We start from the raw sequence: 26,992 nt of genomic DNA, 5'->3' as shown, positions 1-26,992 counted from the left end.
ATTTCCTACGACTTTTATCAGGCAGGTCTGTGCTCTTAAATAGATAGATTGTGGGAGTAAAGACTAATTGTAATTGGAGTCCTTTTCAGGACTAGGTTACATCAGTTCCTATCAGTTTTTGCCAGGCAGGTCTGTGCCAGTGCTGTGCAAGTTTTTTTCACAGCATTTGGCTGAATCTAGCAAAGCTAATCCTTTTTGGCCTATTGCAGAGTGTGTTAGTCAGTGGAGTAGCCTATCTGTGTTGCAAGATATATACCACCTGTGTATAGAATACCAATTTTTTTACTGCACCTAGTGAAGTAAAAAATTTTGGGCATAGCATCATTCTATTAGTCCATCTATACTGACCTCCATCAGGTTGCAAATTGAATATAATTTTTTTCTGCATCTAGCTCTGAAAAAATATTTGGGCTTCTAGCAGTGTGTGGGACTTGTTCTATTAGTCCATCTATACTGAACTCCATCAGGTTGCAAACTGAATATAATTTTTTTCTGCATCTAGCTCTGAAAAAATATTTGGCCTTCTAGCAGTGTGTGGGACTTTCTCTATTAGTCCATCTATACTGACCTCCATCAGGTTGCAAACTGAATATATTTTTTTTCTGCATCTACCTCTGAAAAAATATTGGGCTTCTAGCTGTGTGTGGGACTTGTTCTATTAATCCATCTATACAGACCTCCATCAGGTTGCAAACTGAATATAATTTTTTTCTGCATCTACCTCTGAAAAAATATTTGGGCTTCTAGCTGTGTGTGGGACTTGTTCTATTAGTCCATCTATACTGACCTCCATCAGGTTGCAAATTAAAAATAATTTTTATATGCATCTACCTCTGAAAAAATATTTGGGCTTCTAGCTGTGTGTGGGACTTGTTCTATTAGTCCATCTATACTAACCTCCATCAGGTTGCAAACTGAATATAATTTTTTTCTGCATCTAGCTCTGAAAAAATATTTGGCCTTCTAGCAGTGTGTGGGACTTTCTCTATTAGTCCATCTATACTGACCTCCATCAGGTTGCAAATTAAAAATAATTTTTATCTGCATCCAGCTCTGAAAAAATATTTGGCCTTCTAGCAGTGTGTGGGACTTTCTCTATTAGTCCATCTATACTGACCTCCATCAGGTTGCAAATTAAAAATAATTTTTTGTCTGCATCTAGCTCTGAAAAAAATTTTGGCCTTCTAGCAGTGTGTGGGACTTTCTCTATTAGTCCATCTATACTGACCTCCATCAGGTTGCAAACTGAATATATTTTTTTTCTGCATCTACCTCTGAAAAAATATTGGGCTTCTAGCTGTGTGTGGGACTTGTTCTATTAATCCATCTATACAGACCTCCATCAGGTTGCAAACTGAATATAATTTTTTGTCTGCATCTACCTCTGAAAAAATATTTGGGCTTCTAGCTGTGTGTGGGACTTGTTCTATTAGTCCATCTATACTGACCTTCATCAGGTTGCAAACTGAATATAATTTTTTTCTGCATCTAGCTCTGAAAAAATATTTGGGCTTCTAGCTGTGTGTGGGACTTTCTCTATTAGTCCATCTATACTGACCTCCATCAGGTTGCAAATTAAAAATAATTTTTTGTCTCCATCTAGCTCTGAAAAAATATGTGGCTTTCTAGCAGTGTGTGGGACTTTCTCTATTAATCCATCTATACAGACCTCCATCAGGTTGCAAACTGAATATAATTTTTCTCTGCATCTACCTCTGAAAAAATATTTGGGCTTCTAGCTGTGTGTGGGACTTGTTCTATTAGTCCATCTATACTGACCTCCATCAGGTTGCAAACTGAAAATAATTTTTTGTCTGCATCTAGCTCTGAAAAAATATTTGGCCTTCTAGCAGTGTGTGGGACTTTCTCTATTAGTCCATCTATACTGACCTCCATCAGGTTGCAAATTAAAAATAATTTTTATCTGCATCTACCTCTGAAAAAATATTTGGGCTTCTAGCTGTGTGTGGGACTTGTTCTATTAGTCCATCTATACTGACCTCCATCAGGTTGCAAACTGAATATAATTTTTTTCTGCATCTAGCTCTGAAAAAATATTTGGCCTTCTAGCAGTGTGTGGGACTTTCTCTATTAGTCCATCTATACTGACCTCCATCAGGTTGCAAATTAAAAATAATTTTTTGTCTGCATCTAGCTCTGAAAAAATATTTGGCCTTCTAGCAGTGTGTGGGACTTTCTCTATTAGTCCATCTATACTGACCTCCATCAGGTTGCAAACTGAATATATTTTTTTTCTGCATCTACCTCTGAAAAAATATTGGGCTTCTAGCTGTGTGTGGGACTTGTTCTATTAATCCATCTATACAGACCTCCATCAGGTTGCAAACTGAATATAATTTTTTTCTGCATCTACCTCTGAAAAAATATTTGGGCTTCTAGCTGTGTGTGGGACTTGTTCTATTAGTCCATCTATACTGACCTCCATCAGGTTGCAAATTGAAAATAATTTTTTGTCTGCATCTAGCTCTGAAAAAATATTTGGCCTTCTAGCAGTGTGTGGGACTTTCTCTATTAGTCCATCTATACTGACCTCCATCAGGTTGCAAATTAAAAATAATTTTTATCTGCATCTACCTCTGAAAAAATATTTGGGCTTCTAGCTGTGTGTGGGACTTGTTCTATTAGTCCATCTATACTGACCTCCATCAGGTTGCAAACTGAATATAATTTTTTTCTGCATCTAGCTCTGAAAAAATATTTGGGCTTCTAGCTGTGTGTGGGACTTTCTCTATTAGTCCATCTATACTGACCTCCATCAGGTTGCAAATTAAAAATAATTTTTTGTCTGCATCTAGCTCTGAAAAAATATGTGGCCTTCTAGCAGTGTGTGGGACTTTCTCTATTAATCCATCTATACAGACCTCCATCAGGTTGCAAACTGAATATAATTTTTCTCTGCATCTACCTCTGAAAAAATATTTGGGCTTCTAGCTGTGTGTGGGACTTGTTCTATTAGTCCATCTATACTGACCTCCATCAGGTTGCAAATTGAAAATAATTTTTTGTCTGCATCTAGCTCTGAAAAAATATTTGGCCTTCTAGCAGTGTGTGGGACTTTCTCTATTAGTCCATCTATACTGACCTCCATCAGGTTGCAAATTAAAAATAATTTTTATCTGCATCTACCTCTGAAAAAATATTTGGGCTTCTAGCTGTGTGTGGGACTTGTTCTATTAGTCCATCTATACTGACCTCCATCAGGTTGCAAACTGAATATAATTTTTTTCTGCATCTAGCTCTGAAAAAATATTTGGCCTTCTAGCAGTGTGTGGGACTTTCTCTATTAGTCCATCTATACTGACCTCCATCAGGTTGCAAATTAAAAATAATTTTTTGTCTGCATCTAGCTCTGAAAAAATATTTGGCCTTCTAGCAGTGTGTGGGACTTTCTCTATTAGTCTATCTATACTGACCTCCATCAGGTTGCAAATTAAAAATAATTTTTTGTCTGCATCTAGCTCTGAAAAAATATGTGGCCTTCTAGCAGTGTGTGGGACTTTCTCTATTAGTCCATCTATACTGACTTCCATCAGGTTGCAAACTGAATATATTTTTTTTCTGCATCTACCTCTGAAAAAATATTGGGCTTCTAGCTGTGTGTGGGACTTGTTCTATTAATCCATCTATACAGACCTCCATCAGGTTGCAAACTGAATATAATTTTTCTCTGCATCTAGCTCTGAAAAAATATTTGGCCTTCTAGCAGTGTGTGGGACTTTCTCTATTAGTCCATCTATACTGACCTCCATCAGGTTGCAAATTAAAAATAATTTTTATCTGCATCTACCTCTGAAAAAATATTTGGGCTTCTAGCTGTGTGTGGGACTTGTTCTATTAGTCCATCTATACTGACCTCTATCAGGTTGCAAACTGAATATCATTTTTTTCTGCATCTAGCTCTGAAAAAATATTTGGCCTTCTAGCAGTGTGTGGGACTTTCTCTATTAGTCCATCTATACTGACCTCCATCAGGTTGCAAATTAAAAATAATTTTTTGTCTGCATCTAGCTCTGAAAAAATATTTGGCCTTCTAGCAGTGTGTGGGACATTCTCTATTAGTCCATCTATACTGACCTCCATCAGGTTGCAAACTGAATATATTTTTTTTCTGCATCTACCTCTGAAAAAATATTGGGCTTCTAGCTGTGTGTGGGACTTGTTCTATTAATCCATCTATACAGACCTCCATCAGGTTGCAAACTGAATATAATTTTTTCTGCATCTACCTCTGAAAAAATATTTGGGCTTCTAGCTGTGTGTGGGACTTGTTCTATTAGTCCATCTATACTGACCTCCATCAGGTTGCAAACTGAAAATAATTTTTTGTCTGCATCTAGCTCTGAAAAAATATTTGGCCTTCTAGCAGTGTGTGGGACTTTCTCTATTAGTCCATCTATACTGACCTCCATCAGGTTGCAAATTAAAAATAATTTTTATCTGCATCTACCTCTGAAAAAATATTTGGCCTTCTAGCAGTGTGTGGGACTTTCTCTATTAGTCCATCTATACTGACCTCCATCAGGTTGCAAACTGAATATTTTTTTTTCTGCATCTACCTCTGAAAAAATATTTGGCCTTCTAGCAGTGTGTCGGACTTTCTCTGTTAGTCCATCTATACTGACCTCCATCAGGTTGCAAACTGAATATATTTTTTTTCTGCATCTACCTCTGAAAAAATATTGGGCTTCTAGCTGTGTGTGGGACTTGTTCTATTAATCCATCTATACAGACCTCCATCAGGTTGCAAACTGAATATAATTTTTTTCTGCATCTACCTCTGAAAAAATATTTGGGCTTCTATCTGTGTGTGGGACTTGTTCTATTAGTCCATCTATACTGACCTCCATCAGGTTGCAAACTGAAAATAATTTTTTGTCTGCATCTAGCCCTGAAAAAATATTTGGCCTTCTAGCAGTGTGTTGGACTTTCTCTATTAGTCCATCTATACTGACCTCCATCAGGTTGCAAACTGAATATAATTTTTTTCTGCATCTACCTCTGAAAAAATATTTGGCCTTCTAGCAGTGTGTGGGACTTTCTCTTTTAGTCCATCTATACTGACCTCCATCAGGTTGCAAACTGAATATATTTTTTTTCTGCATCTACCTCTGAAAAAATATTTGGGCTTCTAGCAGTGTGTGGGACTTTCTCTATTAGTCCATCTATACTGACCTCCATCAGGTTGCAAATTGAATATAATTTTTTTCTGCATCTAACCCAGCCAATAGTTTTGGCCTAATACCACAGTTTGGCCACTCAGCTCTGCTCGGTTCCCATCCATTGTTTTTTTGTGCAAACAACTCCAGAGTTGTGAATTAGTTAACCACCAAAATGAGTGGAAAAAGGCCTGCTGCTGGTGGAAAGGGGAATAGGCGTGTTGGGAAGGGGAAAAAAGGTTGTGTCCGTGGGGTAGGTGTTAAAGCAACAGTAACATCTGCAGAAGAAAGACCATCTTCCAGCCAAACTAAAATGTCTACTTCTTTTAGCGGACAATGTGATAAGATCCCTTTCTTACAGCCACGCCAATCGCTACAAATTCCAGATGAGGCACAAAAACAGCAGGTGCTTCAACGGATATCAAGTGCTCCTTTAAGTGGGCTCTCCTCCACATCAACTTCAACATCACAAATACTCCAGTCCTCAAAGGTGTCACCCCAATCGCACTTGCTTCCTCACAGCTCCCAAATCTCCAGCTGCCCGTCTGAGTATGAGGTAGAACAGATGGTTGAGTCTGCAGAGCTGTTTACTCATACTATAGCCTGGGAATCAGAGGTCGACTCCAGCGCTTCTGTGAATCCAGACGAGGAAATGATCTGCACTGATGCCCAGAATCTTTATGAATTGGATCCAGGACCAGACGCAGAAGGTTCTGACCATAATGTAGACCCTCATTCCCAAACTGTAACTCCTGTTGGTGGAGACAATGAGGAAGACGATGATGAGACTCAAATACCTGATTGGAGCGACAACTTTAGTTTTTTGTCAGGGCAGGAACAGGTTGGCTCTGAGGACGACGGGTGTGATAACGCACAGGGTGATGATGATGAGGTTGGAGATCCCACTTACTGTCAACCCACAGTCAGCCAAGAGATGAGGTCAGCAGAGGAGGTGGAGGAAGATGCTAGTGACGACGAGGTCAGGTTGCGCCTTCCTGGACAGAGACGTAGTACTGGAAGCACGTCAACAACTGCATCCTCAAACACAACTCTGCCTCTCACCACAAGTCGTGGTGGCTCTTCAGGTCGCATGGGTGCTAAGCCTTGCATAGCCTGGGCATTTTTTCAGATCGATAAAGATGACCCAACTCGTGTTATCTGTAACATTTGTCAGCAAAAGCTAAGTAGAGGCCAAAAAATACATAGTTTGAGTACTTCATGCATGAACCGGCACATGGACATGAAGCATAAGTTGCAGTGTGTAGCTCAGTGTGCTACAGTGCGGCCTAGCCGGCCGGGCCAACCACCGTCTGCCATATCTTGTGCATCCGCGGCCTCTTCATCCTCTGTGACTGGGGGGACAGCAGTCACACCTGTTTTGAGGCGCAGACCTGCCACCTCTTTACCCGCAACAGCCAGCGTGATTGGCAGGTCATCATTTTCTTTGGAGGTGGTAACACCAGCTGGTGTTGAGCGCTGTCCGACATCGATAGCACCACCTTTGGATCAAGGCAACCTAACATGTCCGCCTGCATCTTCCTCACAGACCGGCAGTTTGCCGGGGACACCCTTATCAACCCCGTCTAAGCACAATAGCCAGCCCTCGGTCCCTCAGATGTGGACAAGTAAAAGACCATTTCCTCCTAGCCATGAGAAAGCTAAGAGGTTGAATTTCACCATCTGCAAGCTCTTGGCTACAGAAATGCTGCCTTTCCGCCTGGTGGACACAGAGGATTTTCGAGACCTTATGTCCGTCGCAGTGCCCCAGTACCAGATGCCCAGTCGGCACTACTTCTCAAAGAAAGGTGTGCCTCGCTCCACCAGCATGTCGCACACAACATCACCGCTTCTTTGAGAAACTCTGTGTGTGACAGGGTGCATTTCACCACAGACACTTGGACAAGTAGGCATGGACAGGGGCGTTACATGTCGCTGACTGGGCACTGGGTAACTATGGTGACAGCAGGACAAGGGGCTGCTGTCCAAGTCTTGCCGTCCCCACGAGTTGTGCGTCAATTCTCTTTATGTCAAAGTTTCTCCACTGCTTCTGCCTCCTCAACCTCCTCTCGGTCTTCCACCTGCACCCAAAGCCTGTCTGGTCATGCCACAAGCTTTCTAACTGCGCAGAAGGGATCCTGCACACCTCCTTACTATGCTGGCAGTAGGGCTCAACGTCATCAGGCGGTTTTTACTTTGAAATGTCTGGGAAATGTGAGTCACACAGCTGAGGAGTTGTGGTCAGCTCTGGAGAACCAATTTCATGAATGGTTGTCTCCACTGGACCTGAAACCAGGGAAGGCCGTGTGCGACAATGCTGCAAACCTGGGTGCGGCCCTTCGCCGGGGCAATGTCACACACGTGCCTTGTATGGCTCACGTGTTGAACCTGGTTGTCCAGCAATTTTTAGCCCACTATCCCAGACTAGATGGCCTTCTGCAGAGGGCACGGTCGCTGTGTGCTCACTTCCGCCGTTCGCATCCCGCAGGTCAGCGACTTACATCTCTACAGAAGTCGTTGGGCCTGCCACTTCACCGGCTAAAATGCGATGTGCCTACCCGGTGGAATTCAACTCTGCACATATTGCAGCGACTGTGGCAGCACCGACAAGCCCTGGTGCAATACGTTCTGATGTATAGCCTGGGCCAACGAGATCCAGACATGGGGCAAATCACGCTGGAGGAGTAGTCTCAGATCAGGGACCTATGCACCCTTCTGCACAGTTTTGAAATGGCGACGAAGATGTTTAGTGCTGACGATGCCATTATCCGCATGACTATTCCGGTGATTTACATGCTGGAGCACATGTTAAACAGAATTCGGAGTCAGGTGGTGGCACAAGAGGAGGTGGAGGAAGTAGAGGAGGAGGAGTTGTATGTGGAAGGGCTAACATCTGCAAGGTCCAGACGGTCGGCAGCACCAAGGCGGCAGGCATGTGAGGGTGGGGGAGATGGTTTTACCAGGGCGCATGGTAGCAGCCAAACTAGTGAGGAAGGTGCAGGAGCCCAGGAAGAAGTGGAGGACGAACTGATGGAAGACTCATCAGATGAGGGAGACCTTGATCACATTTCTGTTGTGCGAGGTTGGGGGGAGAGGACAGAGGAAGGAAGCATGATTGTTACCTCGCCACCAACACAACAGGGACTTGGTGCTCCTGGATGCGCAACACACATGAGTGCCTTCTTGCTGCACTACCTGCAACATGACCCTCGAATTGGGAGAATTAGAAATAATCCTGACTACTGGGTTGCCACACTGTTAGATCCCCGGTACAAAAGTAAATTTGCAGAAATTATTCCTGCCATAGAAAGGGATGCACGCATGCAGGAGTATCAGCAGAGACTGTTGCAGAATCTTACATGTGCTTTTCCACAAAACACCAGTGGTGCACGTAGTGAATCTCACAGTTCCAACTTGCCAACCGTGGGACCGTCAAGTGTTCAGCACTCAAACCGTAACAGAACCACAGTATCTGCTGGTAACATCAATTTTACGCAATCATTTCACCACTTTTTAAGCCCATACTTTGCAAGGCCACAGGAGACAAGAAGTCTGACACATAGTCAACGCCTAGAGACGATGGTACAGGAGTATCTCCAAGTAAACATTGAAGCCATGACTGTGTCACTGGACCCTTGCTCTTTTTGGGCTTCCAATCTGGATAAATGGCCGGAGCTAGCCACTTACGCCTTGGAGATCTTGTTATGCCCCGCAGCCAGCGTTCTGTCTGAACGTGTGTTCAGCGCTGCTGGTGGTGTGCTGACAGATAAGCGCACGCGGCTCTCCACTGATAATGTAGACAGACTCACGTTCATAAAGATGAACCAATCATGGATCCGAAACGACTTTTCTACCCCTGTGTCATCCTGGGGAGAGTAAAAGATGGATGATTGGTTAAAATCACCTTACCAACCATTTTAAGCTTTCAAATTACTAATCATGTTTATCTGTATCTTGGCGGGAAAATAATTTGGGCTTTGTAGCAGTGTGCAGCACTGATTCTATTAGGCCATCTATAATAAGCTCCACCAGATTTAAAATTACTAATCATGTTTATCTGTATCTTGGCTGGAAAATAATTTGGGCTTTGTAGCAGTGTGCAGCACTGATCCTATTAGGCCATCTATACTAAGCTTCACCAGATTTAAAATTAATAATAATTTTTAGCTGCATCTAGCCCGGAAAATAATTTTGGGGCTCCGAGATGCGCAAGACACATAAGTGCCTTCTTGCTGCACTACCTGAAACATGACCCTCATATTGTCAGAATTCGAAGTAATCATGACTACTGGGTTGACACACTCTTAGATCCGCCAAACTTTTCGATCAACCTTTTCATTTTAATAAAGACCAAAAAAATGGTCATTTTTGAAATTATAAGCATTAGCAGGTTATTACAAACTGAAATAAAACAGTTTTCAACTCAAAACTTTATTCTAGGTGATGTTACATTTTCACATAGGACCCCTTGTTCGAAAGGAGCTTCTGAACTCTCTCGTCCATTGAATTTGTCAGGTTTTGGATGGTTTCTGCTTCAATTGTTTTGCATGAGGACAGAATACCCTCCCAGAGCTGTTGCTTAGATGTGAACTGCCTCCGCCATCATAGACACTCCTTTTGATGATGCTCCAGAGGTTCTGAATGGGGTAGAGGTCAGGGGAGCATGGGGGTCACACCATAAGCTTGTCCCCTTTTATGCCCATATCAGCCAGAGATGCAGATGTTTTATGTGCAGCATGAGATGGTGCATTATCATGCAAAAAAATGATCTTGCTGTGAAATACACGGTTCTTCTTCTTGAACCATGGCAGGAAGTGCTGTTTGAGAAAATCCACATACATTATGGAGTTCATCTTTAGCGCCTTCAGGGATCCTAAAGGGGCTGACAATCTCTCTCCCCATGATTCCAGCCCAAAACATTACTCCACCTCCTCCTTGTTGGCGCTGTAGCCGTGTTTGCGTGGGGTGTCCATCAACCAGCCATCCTCCACTCCATCCATCTGGACCATCGAGCGCTGCACGGCACTCATCCGTGAACAAAACAGTTTTGAAATCAGTCTTCATGTAATGTTTAGCCCACTGGAGCCGTTTCTGCTTGTGTGAAGTGGATAGAGGAGGTCGACAGGATGGCGTATGCACAGCTGCAAACCTCTGAAGGACCCTGCATCTTGTTGTTCGGGGGACGTTGGAGGCACCAGCAGCTTCAAAAACTTGTCTGCTGCTATGACAAGGCTTTTTTGCCGCTGCTCTTTTAACCTGACGTAATTGCCTGTAGGAAAGAGTCCTCAATTTGCCCTTATCAGCAAGCACACGTGTGTACTGTGAATCAGCTACATACTTCTTGATTGCCAAGACACTTCATCCTGATCATCGCACAATGTTGATTGTAGTCATGCCTTGACCTAAACACTCCACAATTTGTTGCTTCTCAGCAGCCGACACATCCTTTTTCTTTCCCATTTTGGCAGAAAATGTAGGCTGCTTAATAATGTGAGACAGCCTTCTTAAGTAGTCTTGCCTTTCATTGGACACACCTGCCAAACTAATTAGCACAGGTGTCTGCAATTGCTTACAGTGATATAAAGAGCCCTGACACACATCACCATCAATGAGTTTAACTGACAAACAAACAAATTCTTCCCTTATCACTCCTAAACACTTTTTGCATAATAATTTGGAACACAGTGTACATGTGCTTTTCCACAAAACACCAGTGGTTCACGTAGTGAATCTTACAGTTCTAACTTGCCAACCGTGGTCTGTATGGAGTTGTTCAATAAAGGGCCCAAAATTAAGATAACATAGATGGGAGAGGTCTCTATGAATAGGAATTCCTAAGTATTTGATACCCTGTGAGGGCCAGGCAAAGGGAAAGTTGGACTGGATGGAATCCTATATGGATTTGGGGAGGGAGACATCGAGGGCCTCAGACTTCGCTGCATTGATTTTAAAATTTGACCATGTAACAAAGTGATCTATTTCAGCCATAACAGCATGGATGGATATATGTGATTGAGTGATATATACTAGGACATCATCAGCAAATAGAGAGCACTTGTACTCGGTGCCTCCCACCTCAATCCACCTAATATTGGGGTTATGGCGAATTGATGAGAGCAGGTGCTCCGTCACTAGGATGTATAAGAGAGGGGACAGAGAACATCCCTGCCTTGTCCCATTGGTGATTGTGAAAGGTGATGAAAATGTTCTGACGCGCCCCCTGGGCCTTGGGACACCCGGAGCCGGACCCTTTTTGGTGGATGCTGGTGGTTGTAGTCTCCGTGGCGGCGACCCGGTTCCGTGGTTCAGGGCGGTCAAACCAGTGGCGGAACTATTTATGTGGTTTTGATGTTTAAATGTCCGACTACGCCACCCGTGGATTGCGGTCACAGTGAATCGCCGCTCCAGGGCAGACCGCTGAGGCTGGTGTTGTGGGTGCAGCAGAGCGTAGCATAACTCCCCACGGGAGGAGTATAGCCTCAGGGCAGTGTATGCGGAGGATGGGGGTGATGGTGCAGGGCAGCAGCAGTAACGACACGGAGTCAGTGATGCAGTCCAGGGCCTTTACTCACAGTTCTTATTATCCAGACCACGTCTGCAGGTAACGGCTGCCCACGTCGTACTGTGCTCACCAGGTGAGGGGCTCAGACAACTCCCAGATAACTTTGGAGCGCTTCACAGGACCCCCTTTGTGTTTCCTTTGTCTGGCCTTTCTTACCAACCCTTCTGTCCGGCTGCCTCGGGCCTCCTCTTGGTAAACTTGGCGCCAGTTTCCCTGACCCTATGTGGGGCCTTCCTAGCGGGTGTAGCGAGGGGCTGCACCACATAAAATGTCACAGCCTCCGGTTTCTAGCTGAGGGTCGTTTCCTGCCTCCACTAGTTTCGGGGACCGGTCTCCCCCTTTGGCCTGACCCCTCCACGCAGGTGGATTCGGGCGTGCGGTGGCGACTCGCCCGTCCGCACCCCTGGGATCCCTTCGTTCCTCGTTCCTGGAGCCTTCTCCGCTCCTCTTCCTTCCTTCTCCCTCTTCCAGGCCTGGGCCTCTGTTACTAGGCCCGCCTCCGGAGCAGAGCTCATGCAGAGCCCCTGCTCCCTGCCACTTCTGCTCAGACTTCTCTGCACTGAACTAAGATGGTGCCCACCTTTTATACTCCCTTCTCAATGCACCCAGGAACTGCTTCCTCCCTGCTCCTGCACTACAGGGTTCCCATTCCTCAGTGTTACCTCCCCCCACTCCAGCCAGGGACAGGGACTGTCGTGCCCATCTCAGGGGCATATTGGTCGCCCTGCCCCACGGCAATGTGGTGTAATGCATGCAGGTGTCGGGTCCTGATCCACACTCCATCCTTACCTGAGAGTGAGATATCACACCTCTGGGTGAGGTGCAATACCTCTGTAGCAACCGAGCCCTCAGGGTAATACAGTTCCATTTATCTTCAGCCTAGGTGACGTATTGCGATACAGGGCCGTGATTTTGGCTATAAAAGGGTCCCCTAGACCCCTACCCCAAGCTTTTTAAGAGAATCATATATGGCGTGCCAGGAGACTCTATGGAATGCTTTCTCAGCATCCAACGAGAGTATCTAATTACAAATTTTTAACTGCATCTAGCCCAGGAAATACTTTGTGCCTAGTAGCAGTGTCTGCTAGTCAGCGGATTATCCCGGCTGTTAAGCAAGCTACACCACCTGTAGTTTGGACACTTCATTTTTTCAAAGGAAATGCTTCGGGACCACGGGATACTCAGTGAAGAGCATCAGGAGGCACCCCAAGGCATAGGGGCTGGGACTGGCAGTAGGATGCCTTGCGGTGGACAGCCGAGCTCGATCCTTATAAAAGCTTTTTAACTGCAGCAGCTTTAGTGGACGCTACTGGAGCTGGAATTACACGGCTGCTGGCATGAGACTTGCCCTCCAATAGATCCTTGTAAATGGATTTAAAGTGTATTCATTCATATTAGAGAGACAATTTAAATTAAAAAGCTTAGAGCTGCCTCCACCACAGGGGGGCTCGCTCGACCCACCAGCGGACAGGCACCAGTATTGGGAGAGGGGGGCTGGCCGTCAGGGTTCACCGCGGCTCTGGCACAAACCCGGCGACACGGAGGTGGCACGGGCAGGAGCGGACTGAACGTGTCTGCTTCTCACTTTTTGGATTTTAGAAGGGCATGACATGCCTATATCTGTGTCTCCCCTCCTTTTACTCCTCCACCTCTTTTCTTTTCACATGACTATATGTACTTGTCACTTTTCCATGTGTTAGTTGTGTCTTCAGAGCAGTTTGTCAGCTTTTGAACAACTTTGAAGGTGTTTTCTATGTGTTTCTATGTGTTTTTGTTTGCCTGCCATTGGTTTTAACGGTGTTCGAAGGTGTTCGACGAACAGTTCGATGAACAGTTCGGCGAACACACGGGTGTTCGACGAACCGAACCGAACTCGAACACTACGGGGGTGGCTCAACACTACTTAAAATCTAATATAGAATATACAGGCTGCTCCTGAGAGCATACAGAATAATGCACACCCTGTCCTAGGTGCTTACAATCTAGTATATAATATACAGGCTGCTCCTGAGGGCATGCAGAATAATGTACACCCTGTCCTAGGAGCTTACAATCTAATATATAATATACATGCTGCTCCTGAGGGCATGCAGAATAATGCACACCCTGTCCTAGGAGCTTACAATCTAATATACAACATACATGCTGCTCATGAGGGCATGCAGAATAATCTACGCCCTGTCCTAGGAGCTTAAAATCTAATATAGACAATACAGGCTGCTCTTGAGAGCATACAGAATAATGTACACTCTGTCCTAGGAGCTTACAATCTAATATACACTGTACATGCTGCTCCTTAGGGCATGCACAATAATGTACAGCAGGTCCTAGGAGCATACAATCTAAAATATAATTTACAGGCTGCTCCTGAGGGCATGCAGAATAATGTACACCCTGTCCTAGGAGCTTACAATCTAATATACAATATATAGACTGCTCCTGAGGGCATGCAGAATAATGTACACCCTGTCCTAGGAGCTTACAATCTAATATATAACATACAGGCTGCTCCTGAGGGCATGCAGAATAATGTACACCCTGTCCTAGGTGCTTACAATCTAATATATAATATACAGGCTGCTCCTGAGGGCATACAGAATAATGTACACCCTGTCCTAGGAGATTACAATCTAATATACAATATACAGACTACTCCTGAGGGCATGCAGAATAATGTACACCCTGTCCAAGGAGCTTACAATCTAATATACAATATACATGCTGCTCCTGAGGGCATGCAGAATAATCTACGCCCTGTCCTAGGAGCTTAAAATCTAATATAGAATATACAGGCTGCTCCTGAGAGCATACAGAATAATGCACACCCTGTCTTAGGTGCTTACAATCTAATATATAATATACAGGCTGCTCCTGAGAGCATGCAGAATAATGTACACCTTGTCCTAGGAGCTTACAATCTAATATTTAATATACAGACTGCTCCTGAGGGCATGCAGAATAATGCACACCCTGTCCTAGGAGCATATAATCTTATATACAATATACAGACTGCTCCTGAGGGCATACAGAATAATGCACACCCTGTTATAGGAGCTTACAATCTAATATACAATATACAGGCTGCTCCTGAGGGCATACAGAATAATGTACACCCTGTCTTAGGAGCTTACAATCTAATATACAATATACAGGCTGCTGCTGAGGGCATGCAGAATAATGTACGCCATGTCCTAGGAGCTTACAAGCTAATATATAATATACAGACTGCTCCTGAGGGCATGCTGAATAATGCACACCCTGTACTAGGAGCTTACAATCTAATATACAATATACAGGCTGCTCCTAAGGGCATGCAGAATAATGTACACCTTGTCCTAGGAGCTTACAATCTAATATGCAATATACAGACTGCTCCCGAGGGCATGCAGAATAATGTACACGATATCCTAGGAGCTTACAATCTAATATATAATGTACAGGCTACTCCTTAGGGCATGCAGAATAATGCACACCCTGTCCTAGGAGCTTACAATCTAATATATAATATACATGCTGCTCCTGAGGGCATACAGAATAATGCACACCCTGTTTTAGGAGCTTACAATCTAATATATAATATACAGGCTGCTCCTGAGGGCATACAGAATAATGCACACCCTGTCCTAGAAGCTTACAATCTAATATATAAAATACGGACTGCTAATGAGGGCATGCAGAATAATGCACTCCCTGTCCTAGGAGCTTACAATCTAATATACAATATACAGGCTGCTACTGAGGGCATACAGAATAATGTACACCCTGTACTAGGAGCTTACAATCTAATGTACAATATACAGACTATTCCTCAGGGCATGCAGAATAATGTACACCCTGTCCTAGGAGCTTACAATCTAATATATAATATACAGGCTGCTCCTGAGGGCATACAGAATAATGTACACCCTGTCCTAATAGCTTACAATCTAATATATAATATACATGCTGCTCCTGAGGGCATACAGAATAATGTACACCCTGTCCTAGGGGCTTACAATCTAATATACAATATACAGGCTGCTCCTGAGGGCATACAGAATAATGCACACCCTGCTTCTAGGAGCTTACAATCTAATATATAATGTACTGGCTGCTCCTGAGGGCATGCAGAATAATGCACACCGTGTCCTAGGAGCTTACAATCTAATATATAATATACAGGTTGCTCCTGAGGGCATGCAGAATAAAGTACACCCTGTCCTAGAAGCTTACAATCTAATATACAATATACAGGCTGCTCCTGAGGGCATACAGAATAATGTACATACTGTCGTAGGAGCTTACAATCTAATATATAATATACAGTCTGTTTCTGAGGGCATACAGAATAATGTACACTCTGTCCTAGGAGCTTACAATCTAATATATAATATACAGGCTGCTCCTGAGGGCATACAGAATAATGTACACCCTGTCCTAGGAGCTTACAATCTAATATACAATATACATGCTGCTCCTGAGGGCATGCAGAATAATGTACACCCTATCCTAGGAGCTTACAATCTACTATATAATATACAGGCTGCTCCTGAGGGCATACAGAATAATGCACACCCTGTCCTAGGAGCTTACAATCTAATATACAATATTCAGACTGCTTCTGAGTGCATGCAGAATAGTGCACAATCTGTCCTAGTAGCTAACAATCTAATATACAATATACAGGCTTCTCCTGGGGGCATGCAGAATAATGTACACCCTGTCCTAGGAGCTTACAATCTAATATACAATATACAGGCTGCTCCGGACGGCATGCAGAATGATGTACACCCTGTCTTAGGAGCTTACAATCTGATATGCAAGATACAGGCTGCTCCGGAGGGCATGCAGAATGATGTACACCCTGTCCTAGGTGCTTACAATCTAATATATAATATACATGCTGCTCCTGAGGGCATGCAGAATAATTTACACCCTGTCCTAGGAGCTTACAATCTAATATACAATATACAAAATGCTCCTGAGGGTATGCAGAATGATGTACACCCTGTCCTAGGAGCTTCCAATCTAATATACAATATACAGGCTGCTCCTGAGGGCATGCAGAATAATGTACACCCTATCCTAGGAGCTTACAATCTAATATATAATGTACAGACTGCTCCTGAGGGCATACAGAATAATGCACACCCTGTCCTAGGAGCTTACAATCTAATATACAACATACAGGCTGTTCCTGAGGGCATGCAGAATAATGTACACCCTGTCCTAGGAGGTTACAATCTAATATACAATATGTAGGCTGCTCCCGAGGGCATGCAGAATAATGCACACCCTGTCCTAGGAGATTACAATCTAATATACAACATACATGCTGCTCTCGAGGGCATGCAGAATAATGCACCCCCTGCTTCTAGGAGCTTAAGATCTAATATATAATATATAGGCTGCTCCTGAGGGCATGCAGAATTATGCACACCCTGTCCTAGAAGCTTACAATCTAATATACAATATACAGGCTGCTCCTTAGGGCATGCAGAATAATGTACACCCTGTCCTAGGAGCTTACAATCTAATATACAATATACAGACTGCTCCTGAGGGCATGCAGAATAATTTACACCCTGTCATAGGAGCTTACAATCTAATATATAATATACAGACTGCTCCTGAGGGCATGCAGAATAATGCACACCCTGTCCTAGGAGCTTACAATTAGTGTTGAGCCGCCCCGGTAGTGTTCGAGTTCGGTTCGGTTCGTCAAACACCCGTGTGTTCGCCGAACTGTTCGTCGAACTGTTCGTCGAACACCTTCGAACACCGTTAAAACCAATGGCAGGCAAACAAAAACACATAGAAACACATAGAAAACACCTTCAAAGGTGTCCAAAAGCTGACAAACTGCTCAGAAGACATAACTAACACATGGAAAAGTGACAAGTACATATAGTCATGCGAAAAGAAAAGAGGTGGAGGAGTAAAAGGAGGGGGAGACACAGATATAGGCATGTCATGCCCTTCTAAAATCCAAAAAGTGAGAAGCCGACACGGCCAGTTCGTTCCTGCCCGTGCCACCTCCGTGTCGTCGGGTTTGTGCCAGAGCCGCGGTGGACCCTGACGGCCAGCCCCCCTCTCCCAATACTGGTGCCTGTCCGCTGGTGGGTCGAGCCCCCCCGCAGTGGGGGGGGGGGGTAACATCTGCAGAAGAAAGACCATCTTCCAGCCAAGCTAAGATGTCGACTTCTTTTCGTGGACAATGTGATACGATCCCTTTCTTACGGACACGCCCATCGCTACAAATTCCAGATGAGGCACAAAAACAGCAGGTGCTTCAGCGGATATCAAGTGCTCCTTCAAGTGGGCTCTCCTCCACCTCAATTTCAACATCACAAATATTCCAGTCCTCAGAGGTGTCACCCCAATCGCACTTGCTTCCTCACAGCTCCCAAGTCTCCAGCTGCCCGTCTGAGTATGGGGTAACACAGATGGTTGAGTCTGCAGAGCTGTTTACTCATACTATAGCCTACGAAACGTAAGTCTGCTCCAGAGCTTCTGTTAATCCAGACGAGGAAATGATCTGCACTGATGCCCAGAATCTTTATAAGTCGGATCCAGGACCAGATGAAGAAGGTTCTGAGCATAATGTAGACCCTCGTTCCCAAACTGTCACTCCTGTTGGTGGAGACAATGATGAAGACGATGATGAGACTCAAATACCTGATTGGAGCGACAACTTGACTTTTCGGTCAGGGCAGGAAGAGGTTGGCTTTGAGGACGACGGGTGTGATAACACACAGGGTGATGATGACGAGGTTGGAGATCCCACTTACTGTCAACCCACAGTCAGCCAGTCGATGAGGTCAACGGAGGAGGTGGAGGAGGATGTGACTAGCCCAGGGGATGGGGATGACTCGGTACCCGGGCCTTTGCCTGGCCTTGGGGATGTCGCGGTGGTCGGCTCCCTGGCCCGTACCCTGGGGTCACTCTTTAAAAGAGTGGATAATTGTTAATTTTATAAGAGTTTGTGACGCCACCTGTGGTGTCTGGTGAGAAGCACCAGCGCTGCAGCAGTCCACTGAGACCCGTGATAAGGCTGCTCGATGGTATAGCTCCCCACAGGTGGAGCTAGGTCTCAGGGCAGCGTATGCAGGGGGAATGCAGGACAGGCGAGACCCAGCTGGGTCAGAGCAAGAACGGGAACGGACACGGTAGTCACTTCAGTACCTTTTACTGGAGGAAATTCAGGCACATCCCGGAGCACTGTAGGGTGAAGGGTGAATATCAGGATCCTCCCCAATGAGCGGGTGTAGGGCCTCCTGTTTCTTGCCTCTGCGTAGTAAGTTTCTGACCTGCCTGGAGCTAGGCCTAACTTTGTCTCTGTCCTGCGCTGGCTGACCTTGTGGTAGGGCCTTCTCTTGGAGTTCACGCTCCCACTATGCGGGGCCTAAGCGTCTCCTGGCTCTGTTACGTATCAGCACCTTAGCCATCCTGGGACTTGTAGTTCTCCAGGGATTCCGGTTATGCCTTACTGAATCTAGTTAGCAGGAGCCTCGTGCTCCACTGCTGAACTATTAACTGAGTTCTCTAGACTAGACTGAGCTCCACTGCAGACTGACCTCTCTTAGGCTTCTCTACTGCAGGAACTCTTCAGAGGAACTGAACTGCCTAGCTCCACCTTCTCTATTTATATCCCTAACGGGCTCCCTCTGCTGGTCTGAGGTGGAAGGTGGAGATGTGTGAATGTTTATGGGGGCCTCTTGTGGAGGATTCCATCAATACACTCTTCTAGGATATGTGATACCAAGCACAGCGGGGCGTCACAGATGCTATTGACGACGAGGTTAGGTTGCGCCTTCCTGGACACAGATGGAGTACTGGAAGCACGTCAACAACTGCATCCTCAACCACAACTCTGCCTCTGACCACAAGTCGTAGTGGCTCTTCAGGTCGCATGGGCTCTAAGCCTTGCATAGCCTGGGCATTTATTCAGAATGATAAGGATGACCCAACTCGTGTTATCTGTAATATTTGTAACCAAAACATAAGTAGAGGCCAAAAAATCCATAGTTTGAGTACTTCATGCATGAACCGGCACATGGATATGAAGTATAAGTTGCAGTGGGAAGCTAACTGTGCTACAATGCGGCCTAGCAGGCTGGGCCAACCACCGTTTGCCCCATCTTGTGCATCCATGGCCTCTTCATCCTCTGTGACTGGGGGGACAGCAGTCACACATGTTTTTGGACGCAGACCTGCCACCTCTTTACCTGCAACAGCCAGTGTGATTGGCAGGTCATCAGTTCATTGGGAAGTGGAAACACCTGCTGGTGTTGAGCGCTCTCTGACATCGAGAGCACCAGCTTTGGATCAAGGCAATCTAACATGTCCGCCTGCATCTTCCTCACAGACTGGCAGTTTGCCGGGGACATCCTACTCAACCCCGTCTAAGCACAACAGCCAGCCCTCGGTCCCTCAGATGTGGAAAAGTAAAAGACCATTTCCTCCTAGCCATGAGAAAGCTAAGAGGTTGAATTTCACCATCTGCAAGCTCTTGGCTACAGAAATGCTGCCTTTCCGCCTGGAGGACACAGTGGATTTTCGAGACCTTATGTCCGTCTCAGTGCCCCAGTACCAGATGCTCAGTCGGCACTACTTCTTAAAGAAAGGTGTGCCTGCGCTCCACCAGCATGTCGCACACAACATCACTGCTTCTTTGAGAAACTGTGTGTGTGACAGGGTGCATTTCACCACAGACACTTGGACGAGTAGGCATGGACAGGGGCGTTACATGTCGCTGACTGGGCACTGGGTAACTATGGTGACAGCAGGACAAGGGGCTGCTGTCCAAGTCTTACCGTCCCCACGAGTTGTGCTTCAATCCTCTTTATCTCGAAGTTCCTCCACTGCTTCTGCCTCCTCAACCTCCTCTCGGTCCTCCACCTGCACCCAAAGCCTGTCTGGTAATGCCACCTGCATTCTAACTGCGCAGAAGGAATCCTGCACACCTCCTTACTATGCTGGCAGCAGGGCTCAAGGCATCAGTGTTTACTTTGAAATGTCTGGGAAATGTGAGTCACACAGCTGAGGAGTTATGGTCAGCTCTGGAGACCCAGTTTCATGAATGGTTGTCTCCACTGGACCTGCAACCAGGGAAGGCCGTGTGCGACAATGCTGCATCGCCGGGGCAATGTCACACACGTGCCTTGTATGGCTCACGTGTTGAACCTGGTTGTCCATAAATTGTTAGCCCACTATCCCGGACTAGATGTCCTTCTGCAGGGGGCACGGTCGCTGTGTGCTCACTTCCGCCGTTCGCATCCCGCAGCTCAATGACTTACATCTCTACAGAAGTCGTTGGGCCTGCCAGTTCACCGACTGAAATGCGATGTGCCGACACGGTGGAATTCAACTCTGACCATTTTGCAGCGACTGTGGCAGCACCGACAAGCCCTAGTGCAATACGTTCTGACGTATAGCCTGGGCCAACGAGATCCAGAGGTGGGGCAAATCACACTGCAGGAGTGGTCTCAGATCAGGGACCTATGAAGTTGACGCGCCCCCTGGGCCGTGGGGTACCCAGAGCCGGGCCGGTAGACGCTGGGGGTTGTAGTCACTGTGGCGGTGACCCGGTCCGTGATCCAGGGCTGTCAATCCAAGGGTAATTTGTATATATGGGTTTTATAATGTCCGACTACGCCACCTCTGGAGTGGGGCAAAAGGGGCCGCCGCTGCAGAACAGTCCTCTGAAGCTGGTGGTTTTGCAGCAATGGTATTATTACTCACCACAGGAAGAGTGTAGCTTGAGGGCAGTGTGGGTGGATGATGGTGGTTGTAGTGCAGGGAGTCAGTAATGAACACAGAGTCCGTGTGATGCAGTCCCAAGATCTTTACTCATAGTTGTTGCAGTCCAGATTACAGGTACCAGAGCAATCTCACCCGTCGTGCTGTGCGTACTCAGTGAGGGGCTCAGTCCACCCCAAGATAGCTCCGGAGTACTTAGCAGGACCCCCTTCTGTGTGTCCTTTCTCTGGCCTTCTACCTGCACCTCACACCCAGTGACACTTCTATCCGGTATCTTCGGGCCTTGGCGGGCGACTTGTGTTCCGTCCCCTGGGTCCTATGTGGCTACCTTCTTAGTGAGACTGGTGTGGACTTTTACCTGCAGTACATGAAATGCTGCAGCCTCTGGTTTCTAATTGAGCCTTGCTGTTTCTCCGCTAGTTGAGGGACCGGTTCCCCTTATCTGGTCTGACCCCTCTACCTCATGGTAGCAGCAGGAGTACGGGTGGCCTTCTGCACGGCCCATAGCCCTAGGGTCCCTTCGGTTCCTGGAGCCTTCCTGCTCCCACTCCTCTCTTCTCTCCTTCAGTCCTGGGCCTCCCAGGCTAGGCCCGCCTCTGGAGCAGAGCTCATGCCGAGCCTCTGCTCCTGTCACTTTTCCTCCTCTGACTGGCTTGCTCTTTCTAAGATAGCTTCCTATTTATACTCTCCCTGTCATGTGCTCCGCTAAGCTGCTCCCCTAAGCACCCACTACATAGGACCCTTCCACCAGCTAGGGACCTGGGACTGTGCTCTCCCTTAGGAGCAATCTTGCCCTACCCCCACTGCGGGTATGTGTTGGATGCAGGTGTTAGGGTCCCGAGCCATATGCCTTCCTTACCTGAGGGTGAGATACCAAACCTCTGGGTGAGATGCAGTAACTCTGTGGCGACTGAACCCTCAGGGGCGCCACACACCCTTCTGCACAGTTTTGAAATGGCGACGAAGATGTTTAGTGCTGGCGACGATGCCATTATCAGCATGACTATTCCGGTGATTTACATGCTGGAGTACACACTAAACAGAATTCAGAGTCAGGTGGTGGGACAAGAGGAGGTGGAGGAAGTAGAGGAGGAGTCGTATGCGGAAGGGATAACATCTCCAAGGTCCAGACGGTTGGCAGCACCAAGGCGGCAGGCATGGGAGGGTGGGGGAGAGGGATTAACCAGGGCGCATGGTAGCAGCCAAACTGTTGAGGAAGGTGCAGGAGCCGAGGAAGAAGTGGAGGACGAACTGGCGATGGGCATGGAAGACTCATCAGATGAGGGAGACCTTGATCACATTTCTGTTGTGCGAGGTTGAGGGGAGAGGGCAGAGGAAGGAAGCATGATTCTTACCTCGCTACCAACACAACAAGGACTTGGTCCTCCTGGATGCGCAAGACTCATGAGTGCCTTCTTGCTGCACTACCTGCAACATGACCCTCAGATTGTCAGAATTCGAAGTAATCCCGACTACTGGGTTGCCACACTCTTAGATCCCCGGTACAAAAGTAAATTTGCCAAAATAATTCCTGCCATAAACAGGGATTGACGCATGCAGGAGTATCTGCAGATGCTGTTGCAGAATCTTACATGTGCTTTTCCACAAAACACCAGTGGTGCACGTAGTGAATCTCACAGTTCTAACTTGCCAACCGTGGGACTGTCGAGTCTTCATCACTCAAACCGTAACAGTAACACAGTATCTGCTGGTAACAGCAATTTTGTGGAATCGTTTCACCACTTTTTTAGACCATCCTTTGCAAGGCCACAGGAGACAAGAAGTCTGACACATAGTCAACGCCTAGAGAGGATGGTGCAGGAGTATCTTCAAGTGAACATCGAAGCCATGACTGTGTCACTGGACCCTTGCTCATTTTGGTATTCCAATCTGGAAAAATGGCCGGAGCTCGCCACTCACGCCTTGGAGATCTTGTCATGCCCTGCAGCCAGTGTTCTCTCTGAACGTGTGTTCAGCGCTGCTGGTGGTGTGCTGACAGATAAGCGCACGCGTCTGTCCACTGAGAATGTAGACAGACTCACGTTCATAAAGATGAACAAATCATGGATTCGCAAGGACTTTTCTACCCCTGTGTTATCCTTGGGAGACTAAAACCTTGAGGATTTGGTAAAATCACCTCACCAACCGTTTTAAGCAACTGTGGGGCAATTGATGCCACTTAACCCTAGAACGCATGACCATAAAAATCTACACTTTCATATACCTGGGGCCTTTTAGGCTTGTGTGCAAATAACATGGAATAACTCAAACTCAAATGACAAACAACTATATACATGAAGAATACCTAGAGTTTCAAAATTCTAACTAAAGTAATCTTGCAGAAAATAGAAAACAATTAACAGGGCGGGCCTGCGAGGCCCCAGGTATGCGTTCTAGGGTTAAGTGGTGTCTGTGCCACAATTTTGGGAAAAAATGGAGACTCTTTTTGGAGTCCCCTTGCTGTGTCTTACGTGACGTTGGCATCGTCAATTCCAGGTGGGTTGGGTCGCTCCCCCCCTTTTTAATCGTAAGAAACTAGATACACTATGGCTTGGGGTAACACAGATGGTTGAGTCTGAAGAGCTCAGAGGTCTGCTCCAAATCTTCAGTGTCTGCTAGTCAGCGTAGAATTTTTAACTGCATCTAGCCTAGGCAATACTTTGGGCGTAGTAGCCCAGCTGCGAAGCAAGCTGCACCGCCTATATATCTAATAAGAATTTTTAAATGCATCTAGCCTAGGCAGACTGTGGGGACCCCCAACCAAACCCAGATGCTCAGCCCCCCTACCGCCCCCCTTTCCTTGACAATACAATAATGTAACTCTTACAACTGGATGGGTGAGGATCGGTCACAGCTTTATTAACTCTTTATACTCATTCCATTAGAGAGGCATTTTATTTCTAAAATAATTCAGCTTGTTGCAGCATGCCCTGGGTCTCCACTCCGGCAAGTTGGCCAATAAGTGTAACTCTCCAACATGTCCTTTCTATTTCCAGGCCACGGAGGATCCTGCGTACTCGTATGCAGGACTCTGACCCCCATCCATCACTATTAACGCTTGTTCCACTCTGTCCTGGAGTCCTGACAGGAATATGTCCAGTTCAATATTCATTAAGTGAACAACGTCGGGCCGTATGAGGCCTGCTTTATCTCCTTCCAGTTGTCGGTGTCGTACCACTACACCGCCTCTGTCTCTTCTAAATTTTGCCATCCGAATATTTATTACCCGCCTTGTCCGTTCGATGGCCGTGATGTCTCGCGCACCTTGCCATACCGCTATCGGCACAATCTCTGACCATACTATCGCTAGTTTTGTGAAAAATTCTCTGAAGCGCTCAGTGTCTAGTTTCATTATTGCCATTAGTTATGCGCTGTTATGATGACCTAGGTTGTTTCCCCCGGCCTGTATAACTAAGATGACCGGACATCTTGCCTCTCTACCTACCTTGATTACCTCCATTAGTACCTGTGGCCATAGCAGGCCTCTAATACCTCTCTAGTTGAAATATGAGTTATGAAACTCTAATTTCCTCCCGCCTGGGCAGACTTTCGCCCTTTTTTCTGCCCAATACATATACGAGTGGCCTATCACCCACACTGTTGGCTTAGCGTCACCTGTAAAAGAAACAAACCACGTTAGGATAACAAGTCCGGTCTTATGTATCTTGCCAAACACGTGGATCGCCATCTCCCTATCCTCTGAACTTCCGTTTCTGACAGTCCTGCTCTTGCTGCTTCCGTGGCCGCGCCTATGCGGAATGAGTGTGTCCCGTAATCTTTGGGGTGGTTCCCTGCCGATGTTATGCATTTATTAAATATAGCTTGGAACTGGTATCTTGATAATGGCATTCCATCAATGTGTGATAGGAAGAAATTACTTTGTGATCTGATGGTTAGATATGTTTTTACTATTGTTACCCAACTCAGTGTACCGTTTGTGGGTTGTAGAAGTACCCAAGTGCCCCTGCCCGCTGGAACCGTTTTTGATTTGTGTATGCGTAGACGTATTGCATTATTGGCTATGACTACGTCCTGGTGTAATAAGCCTCCACTGGTGGTAATTTTGGATTGAGGGACTAATTCGCTTATGCATAGCGCCCCGAAGAAGGCGATCACAAATGCAGTAGACAGTAGTGTTGCTTCAAATTGTGAGTGTCATGTTAATGGTGTTAGGGATATGATGTGAGAAATCAGTTTTAGTGACACGGGACGGGACGTCTACACTCCTGACTTGGCTGACCCCTTTTCCACCCTTTTATGGATTGTCTGATGATGAACCTTTGTCACATCTCCCCAATTCAGTAGTTGGAAGTGAAATGCTACTCCGGTCAGACACCGCTGCGCTGACGCCCCTGATATGCCCCTCATAATTAGCTGGTGGAGAAATTCTATGGTGACTTGTGATCTGGCTTGTTCACATTGGTCAACCCGTCTGCCTGCTACTAGTCGTGTCCACTCTTCCCATGCCTTACCGTATGCTTGCCACGTCGACGGGGCAACTGACGCTCTGATTAATGGCATCAACTATTCGCCACTAGATCCCATAGGGAAGGTGGGCAACTGTTGCCCGATGGGTGGGCGTTGTGGAAGAGCTCTGTGAAAATCTGCCAATTGAATTGTTATAAAGCGTTAGCAGCAGCTTTAGACCCCTCAGCATAGTGGCTAGCGCGGACCCATACATTGTGTTTTAGGCACAGGAATGCTAGCCTGGGTAGTAGGCCTAGCACTGGGGGAGACGATGATGCCATCTTATTAATGCAGTGCGCTAGGCTGGTGTTTTTTGTTATGAAGCGTATATTTTTGTAAGCCAGGCGCACGCCCCATATTTCTATTGCTACCACTATTGAGAAGAAAAATTATTTTCAGGGCTAGATGCAGCTAAAAATTATTATTAATTTAAAAGCTGGTGGAGCTTGGTATAGATGGACTAATACAATGAGTCCCACACACTGCTAGAAGGCCAAATATTTTTTCAGAGCTAGATGCAGATAAAAATTATTTTTCATTTGCAACCTGATGGAGGTCAGTATAGATGGACTAATAGACCAAGTCCCACACACAGCTAGAAGTCCAAATATTTTTTCAGAGCTAGATGCAGATAAAAATTATTTTTAATTTGCAACCTGATGGAGGTCAGTATAGATGGAGTAATAGAGAAAGTCCCACACACTGCTAGAAGGCCAAATATTTTTTCAGAGCTAGATGCAGACAAAAAATTATTTTGAATTTGCAACCTGATGGAGGTCAGTATAGATGGACTAATAGAGAAAGTCCCACACACTGCTAGAAGGCCGAATATTTTTTTCAGAGTTGGATGCAGATAAAAATTATTTTTAATTTGCAACCTGATGGAGGTCAGTATAGATGGACTAATAGAGAAAGTCCCACACACTGCTAGAAGGCCAAATATTTTTTCAGAGCTAGATGCAGACAAAAAATTATTTTCAGTTTGCAACCTGATGGAGGTCTGTATAGATGGACTAATAGAACAAGTCCCACACACAGCTAGAAGCCC

Source organism: Phyllobates terribilis, unplaced genomic scaffold (assembly GCF_046119375.1).
Source record: "Phyllobates terribilis strain yellow unplaced genomic scaffold, ASM4611937v1 Scaffold_1__5_contigs__length_1240528914, whole genome shotgun sequence".
Lineage (NCBI taxonomy): Eukaryota > Metazoa > Chordata > Amphibia > Anura > Dendrobatidae > Phyllobates > Phyllobates terribilis.
Note: the sequence above shows the minus strand (reverse complement) of the source record.